Source organism: Acartia tonsa, chromosome 13 (genome assembly GCF_053477335.1).
Source record: "Acartia tonsa isolate MP-2025a chromosome 13, ASM5347733v1, whole genome shotgun sequence".
NCBI classification, from domain to species: Eukaryota; Metazoa; Arthropoda; class Copepoda; order Calanoida; family Acartiidae; genus Acartia; species Acartia tonsa.
Genome location: NC_137272.1, coordinates 44,590,263 through 44,603,867, shown reverse-complemented (window position 1 = coordinate 44,603,867; position 13,605 = coordinate 44,590,263). Strand labels below are relative to the sequence as shown.

Genomic DNA, 13,605 nt, shown 5'->3' with positions numbered 1-13,605 from the left:
GTTTGTACTAAAGAAATGGTAATCCTTATGTAAGAGGATTTTTTTTCTTTCTGTACCTAAGGATCTTGCTAAACACTAAACCAATATGGTTCTCCTTGTTAAAGGAAAACTGCAAGAAATACTCCACTTTAATTGCTGAAAGCCTGCCAAGAGTAGACCCAATACCCAAAATTTGAAGCCTTTAGCTTCACTAACAAAAAAGTTACAGACATATCAAAATGATTATTTTAGTGCAATGAACTCAGTACACTCAATACAACGCAAATTAAACTGAATTTTTAAAAATGATTTTGACTATAAAGAAGTGTTTTCATTTACTAAGTATATTTGCGATTACTTTTATTTAATGAAATCTTCCAATTTTTAACATGTACAAAACGGCCTGCTTAATAGCTTCAAGATCCATGTCAGATCTATATAGGAAATAAATGTCTATAAACAAGCTCAAGTTTTCCAAGGAATATGTGATTAAAACTCATAGTGCTCCAATAATCCATAATAAACTCTCATTGCCCAGAACGATAAGACCCATTATTTTACTTTATTAAAAATAAATTCATTTTTTTCATTTCATGTTGCTATTTACCTTATATTGATGCATTTAATTTCTAATCATAAAAAAGAAAATTTAAATTTATAATATGATAAATTTAAGAAAACTATGTTTTAAAAGAATTCGATTGTGGCGACATTTTGTGTGTATTAATATAAAATCCGAGAGCCGGCTCATTGGAGAATTTTAAAGAGCCATTGTTGAATCTTATATGTAAAAGATTTTAGCTAAGATAAGCACCAAGTCATAAATACCTTGATCTAGAGATGAACATTGGAATCTAATATGTAGTGGCTCTCAATATTTTTTTTAGAGCCAGTTTAAGAGTTTTCACATATGAAAACCAAAAATGTCTTGTTTAAATCACACAACCTTTCCAAAGATTTTGATAAAATTGATTAAAAGGATGAAATTATTCAAAATTAGCACAGCACGATAAGTAATAATAATATTTTTTTTTCTTTTTCAGTATTCAGAATGAAATATGAAATAATTTTCATTTTAGTATTTTTTTTATAAAACTACAATTAAGGTCGTCCGTTCGTAACGGTTAGCTGTTTTTGTTAATTTAAAAATTGAGGTGATAGGTTCGAATGTAAGACTGACACTAGATCATAACTAAAGTTATTAAAAATCCTCTCTACTTTGGATTTGTCATGTGATCATCATAAACAGTTAGAGAAGGGATAATGCCTTGGCCTTTAAAAAGGCGCAACTCGTTAACAATTACAGTTAGAACTTTTCAGAAAAAAATTCGTGCAATCAAAGGGTTAATTGTTTGATGGACAGTATTTTACGTAAATGATAACGAAATTTTCAATAACAGAGTAGCTTCATTATGAATTTAATAATTTTATGTAATTTGATAATTTATTCATCACCACATAAATGTTAGATTAAAAGCATATTCAAATCTCCCCTACTGCAAAGTATTTCTGTTTTTTTAATCATATAAAATGATGTGCTATCTCGTCCGCACAGCTAAATGTGTTGACGGGTTCCCATAAAAAAAAACTTTATTTATCGGTTCAGCGGTTAGCAAGATCCTTCACTACAGACAAAAAAAGCTTACTACTTTATAGAATAGGATGGAGTGGAAGGAGAGGGGGGGGGGGGAGAGAAGGAAATATGGGCTGTTTATTACACTAGTACCCAAAGTTTTATAATAATGTTTTCTTATTTGTTGGCTTAACAACTTGGGTGACCAAAGTGAATTTGATTGGTTGGTTAATTCAGTGTTCAACTACTAATTTTCATCTACAGAAGGGGTAATTTTGTGCATTATCATTTGTTTTTTTTAAGCATATCTTACAAAGGTTGGAAGAGTTTTCAAGTTCACTTATTAATAAAAGTGAACTTGTAAAAGAAAAAGTAAATAACACATTAGGACAGAAATATGTAATCAAAAATTGTTATTAGATGTTTAGTTTATGTGTATAATATGATTTTTTTCTAAACATAATGACAAAAATTACTTTTTTTGCAAACCATCTAGTAAATCTTCCCAAATCCCTCCTACCTAACCCTTCCTATCAGTTTCTTTTCTAAGATTTAAAGATTTCAATACAAAAAGAGTTCTTGAAATACTTGAAGCATATTTTTCCCTATCCCTTGTCAACCCCCCACTTAAAACGACATTTCCGTGGATATAGAGAAAAGTAAATGGGCTAGGAATAATTACATAATATTTAGTAATTTTAATACATTTACTAAGTTCCTAATATAACCTAACTGGCATCTCATTTAACCATTAACTGTCGGAACCCTTGCCCCACACCTTAATTGGTCAGGGAGGGGGGGGGGGCGTTAAATGCCCCCCCCCCTATTATCTCAGTTCATCTTAGAGCTAAGGGGCTACAAAGTTTTGTGCATGTTTCCTGTTTTATAGTGAAATTCCGACCCAAATGTAAGTTAAATTTCGCTTCCTTCACCCTTTTTTTAACAACCCTTGTTTTAAATATTATACACAGTGCAAATGAAGGTGCTTTGACTTTTGTGTCAGAACCTAAATTGGGACATAGTGCATTTCATTACCCTAGGTTAGGTAATTTCATTTTACTTTTCTATAAAATCTAAAATGCAGCGGTTTTTCAGAAAATTAAATTTGAAAATTTCAAGTTCAATTTTCACCCACTAGGAGTTACCGCATAATCATGACAAGAAAAGCAAAGATTATTTATTTAAAATTTTGAACAACTTTCCTTATATAAAGTTCTTCATAAAACCACTCCTGAAGTGAGTTAATTAATGGCCATTTTTATCAATTGCTTTTCTAAGGTCACGTAAATTCAGCCTTAAATAAATCATATATAGAGAGGTTTTATGACTGACTTTATAAAAGCAAAGTTGTTCAAAATAATAATTAAATAATCTTTGCTTTTCTTGTCATGATTATGCGGTAACTCCTAGTGGGTGAAAATTGAACTTGAAATTTTTAAATCTAATTTTCTCAAAAACCGCTGCATTTTAGATTTTATTGAAAAGTGAAATGAAGTTACCTAACCTAGGGTAATGAAATGCACTATGTCCCAATTTAGGTTCTGACACTAAAGTCAAAGCACCTTCGAAGGCACTGTGTATAATTACTTATCTTTATATCTCCCCTTTTCCCTTTTCCTTTTTTTCCCTTAAAAATGGACCCTTATTGAGTTGTCTTGGGGCAATATACAAATATGTAGGAGGAGCAAAGCTAACTATTGATTTTTGTTTTCATTAATATAAACAAAATAAAAATTTGAAATTTAAATTTTAAAGGAAAGGTAGTTATGCAGAAAGTGTCATGTATGACGTCATAAAAATACATCTAAAGAGGAAGGATTAGAGGAGAAGTGGAAAAGGAAACCCCTAAAAAGGGTAGATTTTAATGACGTCACACATGACACTTTCCGAATATCCAATAAAGTACATTTACACCTAAAATAAGTATTTAACTGTCAGTCAGACAAAAAATTTAAATGACTGTTTAAAAATTTGTTGTTTCCAAGGAGAACCCTGCAAATATCTATCTGTTTATCTCTCTCTATCTATCTATCTAGCAAAGTAACTGACATATTTGTTTACATGAACAGCTAACGTCTGTTTTTAACATCTAAATAATTGGCGGATTCTTTAATTCGTAGAGTTTGTGTTTTTTACATTACCTAATATAAAATAAAAGTCATATTTAACAGGGATCTAAAGGGATAAGACAATAGCCGATAAATTGATGTACATACCCAATAATGAAACACAAAATTACCCCTTCTGTAGATTATAATTTGTGGTTGTAACATTTGGGCCTTAAACTTTTTTTAAAATTTATTAAAAACCTCCTAAATTTTTAAGCCAACGAAAAAGAAAGCGTTATCATAAAACTTTGGAGACTAGTGTAATATACAGCCTAATGCCCCCTTCCTCCCTGTAAGATAATTGTCATATTTTACTTATAATAATGTAAATAAATAACAATAGGTTAATTTTACCTAAAATTCTACAATCAAAATATTCAGGAAGGGAGGGGACATTGGGACAATTAAAATTGTGGAACGATCGGTCTAGCTGATTACGAGATCTTACGGACATACATGCAGACAAAATGACATCCTTTTAGGTTGCTAATATAGTTTTCAGATATTAGTCAATATGTTCTTCTATTGTTGGGAGGGGATGTGGGGTATCACTATATTACCCATCTGGAATAAACAGATTATTAGAGTTTGCAAAAATCTCAGACAATAAATTATTTAATTCTAGCATTTCAACTTTTAAAACATCTATTTTCTGCAGGGTTTCTAAGGGATAAGACAATAGAAGATAAATGTTTATGCGTCTTCAATGATGATTATCAGATTTATTCATTCTTTAGATTAAAATTATTGGTTAAAAGGTTGGGACATTTTAAAATTTAAGAAGTCAGTATACTTATCAATTTAAATATAAGTACCCAAAGTTTTGACTCTCTACATGTATTCATGTTCTATGGTCCTTCGTTTTTAGAGCTTTATTTTTATGGATGTTATCATCCTTGTTTTCTTTAACAGTAAAAGATAAATTTACACTTAATGCTCACTGATATAGAATCTTCGCTGTCTATCTTCAATGGCAGCTGAGAAAATTGCATGTCCCCCATAGCGTTACAGACTTGCGGACTGATGAATAGACAAAGTAAATTAAACAGAAGCTCCGCTACTAATAAATAAATTAACTTCTAAGATTGTTCTATGTTTCTTAACTCCTTAAATATGAAAAAAGTTTTCATGTATGATTTAACATAGAATGAATATCAAAAGGTTAAAAGTATTGTAACAGAGGGTCGTAGTACCCTCCCCTGAAATAGTTAAGAACCTTACAAGGACCTATAAAAAGCTACATTTTAAAAGAAAACCATCTCGATTCGGTGGTTAGCGAGATCATTTGATACACACAGACAGACAAACACACACACACACACACACACACACACTGTTACTTTAATATAAGGATTATTTTAGTTAATAATTTTTCTAATTTTATTTCATACAGCACATAAATTTACCAAAACAAGGATGACAACATCAGACAACATGAATTTGTTGCAAAATAAATTAAATACAGTACATACTTTCATTTCTAGAATGGCTCTGTATCTAACGGATATAAAAGGGCTTCAAAATAGCTTAAAACCAAGACTTAAATCTAAAATTAAAATAGCCTAAAACTATCACAGGACCTGTGGCATTGCATATACTCAATTATTTTTCATATTTTCAAATAAATCAAGCTTTCTTAGAAGCAAAGTAATCTGAAAATTTTATTGTTGCTCAAAGTTTTGCAAACACATTCTCTCGGATGTTCGCCCAGAATATTAGAAATAAGATATTAAATTTTCCCAAGCTACCAAATTTTATCATTTCTGCTAGGATTGACCTACAGGGTAAGGCTCACTTTTCAAAAACTCAAAAGTGAGCCTTACCCCAGAAAACGTAACGAAATATTGATTTTAGACTAGGGGTTGTTTGGAATTATATCTCCATCTCATTGAGACGGTTCTGTAGAGTATTTAACCTTGACTGTAGGTCAATCCTAGCTCAAATGAGAGAAAATATAAAAGACGCATGAAAAATTCGGGGTATGGCTCACTCAAGATGTGCATGGGTCTTACAAGTTTTCAACAAAAATTTCAGCTTTCTACCTTAAATATTAGTCAAGAAATACACGTTTCCCATTAGTTATAAAGATGGACGCGCGGACAGACGCACCAAGTTATTTATAGAGTAGCTTTGCTGCTAAAAAAGATAACATAAGAAGCAATTTAAAGATAATGATAAATAAGATATGGTTATAATATAACCAGGGATCTAAAGGGATAAGACAATTTCCGATATATTGATGTACAACCCCAAAGATGATACACAAAATAACCTCTTCTGTAGATTACAATTAGTGGTTGAAACGTTTAGTCACTCAACTTTATGGACCAACTAATCAAAAGTCAAGAAAAATCCCCAAAGTTGTTAAGCCAACAATTAGTAAACTTTATTTCAAAATTTGGGGACTAGTGTAATAAACAATCCATTGTCCTCTCTCTCTTAGGTTAACACTAAAAATTTCAGCTTTCTATGAAATTGATATTTCCCCTTAGCCGTACAGATGGACGGACGGACAGACACACAAAGTTATTTATAGAGTAGCTTTGCTACTAAAAAGAATAAAACATAAAATGACATTTAAAGATTTTTTAATAACAAATTGTTATAATATAACCAGAGATCTAAAGGGATTAGACATGGTCGATAAATTGATAAACATCCCAAATTATACACAAATTACCTTATCTGTAGATTAGTGAGTGAGACGTTTGAACACACAACTCAATAAACCAAGCAATCAAAATTCCCTATAGGCCATAAAATTATTAAATCAACGAATAAGAAAACTTTGGGGACTATTGTCCCCTCTCTCTCTCTGCAGTTATTTCCTATATAAGATTTGTGCGAGGGATGTAATGAAAATAGCTTAAATCCACCCAGTAAGATATGTATAAAGCTTCCCTTAAAAGAACAACTAATTGAGTTCACCAATTTTCATGATTTTTAACTCTAGACAGAAAAAAACTGTAGAACAGAAAAAAATTAATTTTATCATAAAACAAGCAAAAATAATGCTATCTGGCAAATTTTTTAATATGCTAGAGTTTTTTTCATGCTTAACAACCTTGCTTTTATGGTTTGATTTGAAAAAGTCAGTTTAAAACCGGTTTAATAGATGACGCTTTCTTAACTATTCATTGTTAAATTGTCAGGGAAGCTTAGTATTGTTATATGGACAGGTTTTAGGCTATTTCTTTTTATTTGATTCTATCTATCTATATTCCTATCTGTTAATTTATCTATCTATTTATCTATCTATCTATCTATATATCTATCTGTCTATCTATCTATCAATCCATCTATATCCATCTATATATCTATCCATATATCCATCTTTCAATCTATCCATCTATCCATCCATCTATCTATCTATCCATCCATCAATCTATATATCTATCTATTTATCTATCTGTCTCTTTATCTATCTCTATCTATCTATCTACCCATCTTTTTGTCTATCTATCTATCTAAGGAAGTGATAATCTGTGTTTGTCTCTACCAAAATAATTACCCCACCCCCTCACAATTTTTCGTTTAAAAATTGAAATGAAAATGGGGGTAATCAACTTCCCTTCCCCCCCAAAAAAACATCATTTTACTCTCTCTTTTAGAATTTAACTCCCTTCCCCCACCTCAAATGCCCTATTAAAGCCTCTAGGGGCGTAGCCGCTAGTATTGAGATAAAAAGCTGAGAAAAGCGGTTATTAAGCATAAATATTTCATTGCAGAGCTACTCTTTAGCTTTTTTATCATTCTAAATATATTTCTTTATAGCTGGTCTATATATCTGTCTATATTTAGTAAAAGATCCCTGAAACCGCTGGACTAATTTGTTAATTAATATTCATGCAAGCTTTTTATTGCTCCCTTGAAAATTGTTGGTCCATAAGTATTTCTAACAGATTTAATAATAGTCAATCTATCTATCAATATATTTTAAGGGATAGGAATGAGTTTGAAAAATAGCCTAAAACCTTCTCTGGACCCATGTAAAGCTTCCTTAAAACAAAGAACTCAATCAGTTCAATAAAGTTGATTCCTGGGACAACAAAGTATAAGCAAAGCAACTCTATAATCAAGTCCTAAAAATGTCAGTATGTCAATAAACATTATCCTGTATCAAGTAGTTTATCAACAAATTTACTTACAATTTTGCTCTAATTCTTATACATTTATATTCTGATTATTCAGTTCTGACACTATACAAGTGTTAATGTCCGCTTGTTCTACCATTTCAGTGCTTCGCCTTTATGAATGTTGTCATCCTTGTTTACATAGTTTAACATTTGGTGGGGGGTATTTTGAACTGACTTTACCAACATTTAAATTTTTAAATTTTTGACAATCTTTTATAAAATGTAATTATCCCTTTAATCTGATTTATGGAGCAATGATTCCTAGGACCAAAAGGTAAAATATTTTAAGCATATATATAAATTGTTTTTGTAAAAATGTAAGGATGCCTGTAAAGAGAATCCTATATCTTTACAATTTTACAGAAAGTTTATATACCTTAAGTTAATATTCTGCTTATAACTTCCCTTCCCTCTCTAAAGGACCAGGGTCGAAGCAACAAGTATCTTTAAAATGTATTAGTTAAAGATAGAAAGAAGGAGAAAAATAGATAGATAGATACTATAGATACATTTAGGTTTAAAGGTTAATGATTTAGGTGTAATTTAGGAGAAAGAGAGAGAGAGAGAGAGAGAGAGAGAGAGAGAGAGAGAGAGAGAGAGAGAGAGAGAGAGAGAGAGAGAGAGAGAGAGAGATAGAACTCTATATTTGTCAATGTTCGTCAAAAAGGACATAATTGTCTCGTACGGACGGGCGGACGGACTTAAGTTAAATGTAATAAAAACTTCGTTTTTGTGTGCTTTGCTACTTATGAATGTTGGAAGCCTATAGGATAACAGCGGAGTAACAGTCCGGTTATGTCATTGGTTGAAATATTGTACAGATTTTAGGGCTTAACTATTGCATTTGTTTTGCATAATAAGCCAAAAGACGATAAATTGATGTACATCCCCATTGATGATACACAAAAATTACCCCTTCTGTAGATTACAATTAGTGGTTGAAACGTTTGGACACAAAACTTAATAAGGCAACCAATCAAAATTCACTTTAATCCACAAAGTTGTTGAGCAAACCAATAAGGAAACGGTATTATAAAACTTTGGGAACTCTTGTAATAAACAGCCCATTGTCCCCTCTCTCTCTGTGTAGATTAACGCATATCTTAGGATAAAGCTTTTCTTGGGTGAATTGTTTCGTATAAAGGGAAGCCTATGACAAAACATATTATAAGTTAGCTGAAAATATTTGAATTTCTTATAAAGTTATGTTTCTAAAAATTATATCTTCAAAACTAAAGACGTTAAAAATGGTTCCTACTGCTTCTATGTCAGGTGTGCAACATAAATAGGCGCCACTAATTACCATGCACAGTTAGAACTCTTTAGACAAAGGTCATGCAATCAAAGGGTTAGTTGTCTGTATGATGGGTGTTGGTAACCATAGATATATTATGCAGGTATCTAAAGGGATAGTACAATGATCGATAAATTGATGTACATCCCCAATGACGTTACACAAAATTACCCCTTCTGTAGCGTAAAATTAGTGGTTGAAACGTTTAAACACTCAAATGAATGATCCAACTAATAAAACTTTAATGTAGTTCCAAAAGTTGTTGAGCTAACGAATATGAAAACATCATTATATAACTTTGGGGACTAGTATAATAAACAGCCCATTGTCCCCTCTCTCCATGTATATTATGTCTACTGTCAACCACCTTTAAAAAAGTTAGGGAGGGAGGAGATATTGGGTTGTTTATTAAGCTAGTCCCCAAAATCTCAAATTAACGTTTTCGTATTCGTTGGCTTAACAACTTTGGAGGCTCTTATTGAATTTTTATTGTTTTTATCATCAAGTTGATGGTCCAAACGTTTCAACCATTAATTACAGTAAGGATAATTTTGTGTATTATCATTTTGGGGATGTACATTAATATATCGGCTGTTGCATTATACCTTTACATCCTTAATCTAGATATATGTCTAATGCCTATCCCACTTAAATAAGTTTTATTAGTAAAAAGAAAATTGTCTTAAATACATTTTGTCTTGTGTAAGTTCAATTCCACAAGATAAAAAAAATAACTCAAATCGCTGTTGAATTCAATAGTTTTATTATAACGCTTTTGTTAAACTAGATTGAACGGTTAATTAAGTTGAGTGTTCAAACGTTACAACTTCAAATTGAAATCGACAGAAGTGGTAAATTTTTATCATCATTGGGGATGTACATCAATTTGCCATTGTCTTATCCCTTTTGGTCCCTGGGAAAATTGTCTTTTTAACAATTCCACATTAAAACGATATTTATTTATCGCATCCTATATAGACAACTTTCCGCGGATTTTAAAATAAAAAATTAAATTATTTTAACCTGTTTTGTTAGTCTTAAGGGGGAGACTGTCTGGGCTAACAAAACTGTTAAAAATTTGACGATTTTAATTTTGGTACACAAGGAAATTTACTATAATGCGATGGTATACATGGATTTTTAGTATGGCTAAGAACTGATTCTAATCCAGTTTTTCCATAACCAGCACTCTAGCTTCAGGTCTTTTAACATTTTAACAAAATTTTAAAACTAATTTAAGTAATCCCCTATTACTAGCGAACGGATTGGGTTAGAGTGGATCTAAACACGGCAAAATTAGCGCATTATCATGCAAGACACCTGTGCAAAATTTGACGTCAGTAGCTCAAAGTTAAGGGGGCTGGACCAAACGATGTATGTTCCATCGATACAAGTTTTGGCGAAGTTGGATTTCGGCCTCTCAACTCATCAATACAAGTTTTGGCAAAAGTTTGTCAGTTGGGCTAGGATAGAGCTACAGTCAAGGTTAAGGTGTCTAAATGACCGTCTCAATGATCCTCATCAGCTTGCAAAAGATGAAGATCTTAGGGCAATATTTAGGGGGGTAGACCAAACGATTTGTGTCCATCGATACAAGTTTTGGCGTGAACCCAGAAGGGTGCCACTGAAAAATCTCATTTTCTTTCTCATTTGGGCTAGAATAGAGCTCACGCTTGGTTTTTTATTAAATGAATAAGTTAGGGTACAATGTTTGGCACTTTCGATATAAGTAAATGATAATAAAAAACCCATAGAATGCGATAATAACTTCAGAAAAATCGAAGAAAATAGTTTTAATACTTAATTAACGTTTTTAAGTTTTTCTTCAAAAAGTTTAGATAAGATGCCTTTAAAAGTCGTCTATGATTTTGTCAGGGATAAAAATGTAACTTTAAAATAAGAATTACAACATATTTTTTCAATTAGTACAAAGTAAAATTTTGAACATTGTATTGATCAGTATATTTTTTAAAATGTGAAGTAGAAACCTGAATATTTTATCATGAAAATTGTGTTATGATTTGATTGTCTGCTAGATTACAAGAAAAAAGATACTGACAGTACTTGTTGGTTCTTTAAAAATAATTAGGTAGATTACTTTCAGAACCCCTCTTTTTGCAACGTTATTTCAATAGAACAGAGCCGTAGTCTTAGTGTACTCAATATCTAGACAGCCAACCATTGTTTTAGAATTGTTCAATTTTTTTAACTTCTGATAAAAACAGAATTAATGGTATTTTTGTAAATATTATACCTCCAAGAAATGGCTATACTTCCCAATCATATGTTGTGTGATATTTAAGAGGAATTATTTTGATATAATGTCATTAAAATATTCGTTAAAAAAAGTGCTATTCTAGCTTATACTTTACATTTTAATGTGTATGATAATTCAAATAAAAGATAATGAAGATTTATATTATATTTAATTGATATAATTATAAAGAAAAACCTGGAAACAGTAAAAAACTGACTTTATTTTATTGACGTAGGGAAAATTTTGTCAAATATTTGAATAAAAAAACACTATAAAACAAAATAAATTATTTTTAATATAGTCACAAAAAAGGCTTAATGAGTTTAGGAAATATTTCATTTACTAATCATGTCATTTAAACTCTATTACACAGAATACATTGTAAAAAGATGTTCTCGTTTTAATTTTAAGTAATTTGAAATGCATTTTAATACATTTTAATGATTTATTTTTTGAAACATCTTTTTATAAAATGTTATTGATTTTTGAAGTTATATGTTAAAATGTTTTTAAATTTTGTTAACATTTTGTTTTAAATGTAGAAAATTGGTAATTCTAAACATTCAAAAAATGATTTTATTAAATTTTCATCACTTAAATTGCATGTTTGATGAAATTTTCAACTGATAATTCAAGAAAAATCGTTTAAGTTTTATTATATTTTACTTTGAAATGTTAAAAAAATATAATTATTGTCAAAAATGTGGAAGTTATACTTTCCTCAAAAAAAGACCTAAAACATGCAAATTAACACGTGTAATGAGATTTTTTTTCTTTCAGGTTTAATTTTAAGTAATTATTGATATTTTTTGTAAAAAGGATTTCATATAAAAAGTTTTAAAACTCGAGTTATGTAGTGGTTCTAAAAAAGGTTGCGAATTTATGCAATTTTCTTGCAAAAAAAATTTTCTAGGATTTTAAAAATAGCAAAGGGTGTTATTAGACGTACTTACAGATACAATTGCAAAGTCATTTTGGCCAAACACTAAAATAAAGTTTTGACATCTGAGGGTCCAACCGTGAGCTAGAGAAGATTTAAACACGGCAAAATGACCGTCTCAGTGAGTAGAATTTACACAAAAAATTTGGGGTTGATAGCTCAACGTTTAGGGGGCTGGACCACAAGATGTAAGTCCATCGATACAAGTTTTGGCGTAGCTTTTTCAGCAAATATCGTTTGGTCCGACAGGGAAGGAGTTGAAATCTTGACCCCAAATTTTGTACACGTGTGTATCTCATCAAGACAGACATTTTGCCACCCTGAAGTTCAAAATCGGTTGAGAAAGAAAAAAGTTTTCCTAGGAAAAACTGATTTTTAAAGAAAAATTGATAAAAAAATTCGCCAAAACTTGCATCAGAAAATCAAACATCGTTTGGTCTACCCCCCTAAAAATTGTCCTAAGTCCCCCAAATTTTTTGTGTGAGTCCGTTGGGTCGAGACGGTCATTTAGACACCTTAACATCGATTCTAGCTCAATCCGTTCGAAACATGGATTTTGTCAATTTGGTATTTAATGTTTTTAAACATTTATAAGTGAAATTTAAAGTATAGTGTATTTTCTAGGGGAACTATGATGTGCATCTCTCTCAGAGAGAGAGAGAGAGAGAGAGAAAGAGAGAGAGAGAGAGAGAGAGAGAGAGAGAGAGAGAGAGAGAGAGAGAGAGAGAGAGAGAGAGAGAGAGAGAGGGAGAGAGAGAGAGAGAGAGAAGAGGAGAGAGAGAGAGAGAGAGAGAGAGAGAGAGAGAGAGAGAGAGAGGAGAGAGAGAGAGAGAGAGAGAGAGAGAGAGAGAGAGAGAGAGAGAGAGAGAGAGGGAGAGAGAGAGAGAGAGAGAGAGAGAGAGAGAGAGAGAGAGAGAAAGAGAGAGTAAATGGAAAAGATAGAGAAAATGAGAAAGAGTTAGATAAAGAAAGACAGAGAAAGGGAAAAAAGGAGAGAAAGAGTAAATTAAAAATTCAATGTTGATTTCTCATTGTCATTGCTTGAGCATGAATTGTGTTATTTTAAAAAAGTTTTTGACAAAAACTGAAGGATTTATATTGAAAAAAGGGAAGGGATTGGTTTTTTAACACTCTTTATATATTATAGAATAGCTTCAATCTTAAAAAAAATTTTGATATTAAATAATGTTTCTAATTTTGAATGGCCATACAAAGTCAGTTTTAAAGAGCTTTGCTACTAAAATATTTTTTAATAAATAAAGTAAAAAATATATCAACCACGGGCTGTGAATTCATTTATGTAAGTAAGATATTAGAT

At 31.1% G+C, this 13,605-nt stretch overlaps 1 protein-coding gene and 1 long non-coding RNA gene across 11 annotated transcripts in view; one reads left to right on the top strand and one right to left on the bottom strand.

Annotated features, from left to right (window-relative positions):
• Positions 1-13,605, bottom strand: part of Vha44 (V-type proton ATPase subunit Vha44) — a 328,302-nt gene that overhangs the window by 195,693 nt on the left and 119,004 nt on the right. The gene's annotated exons all lie outside the window — the stretch shown is intronic.
• Positions 1-13,605, top strand: part of LOC145335495 (uncharacterized) — a 30,807-nt gene that overhangs the window by 5,629 nt on the left and 11,573 nt on the right. The window lies entirely within an intron of this gene.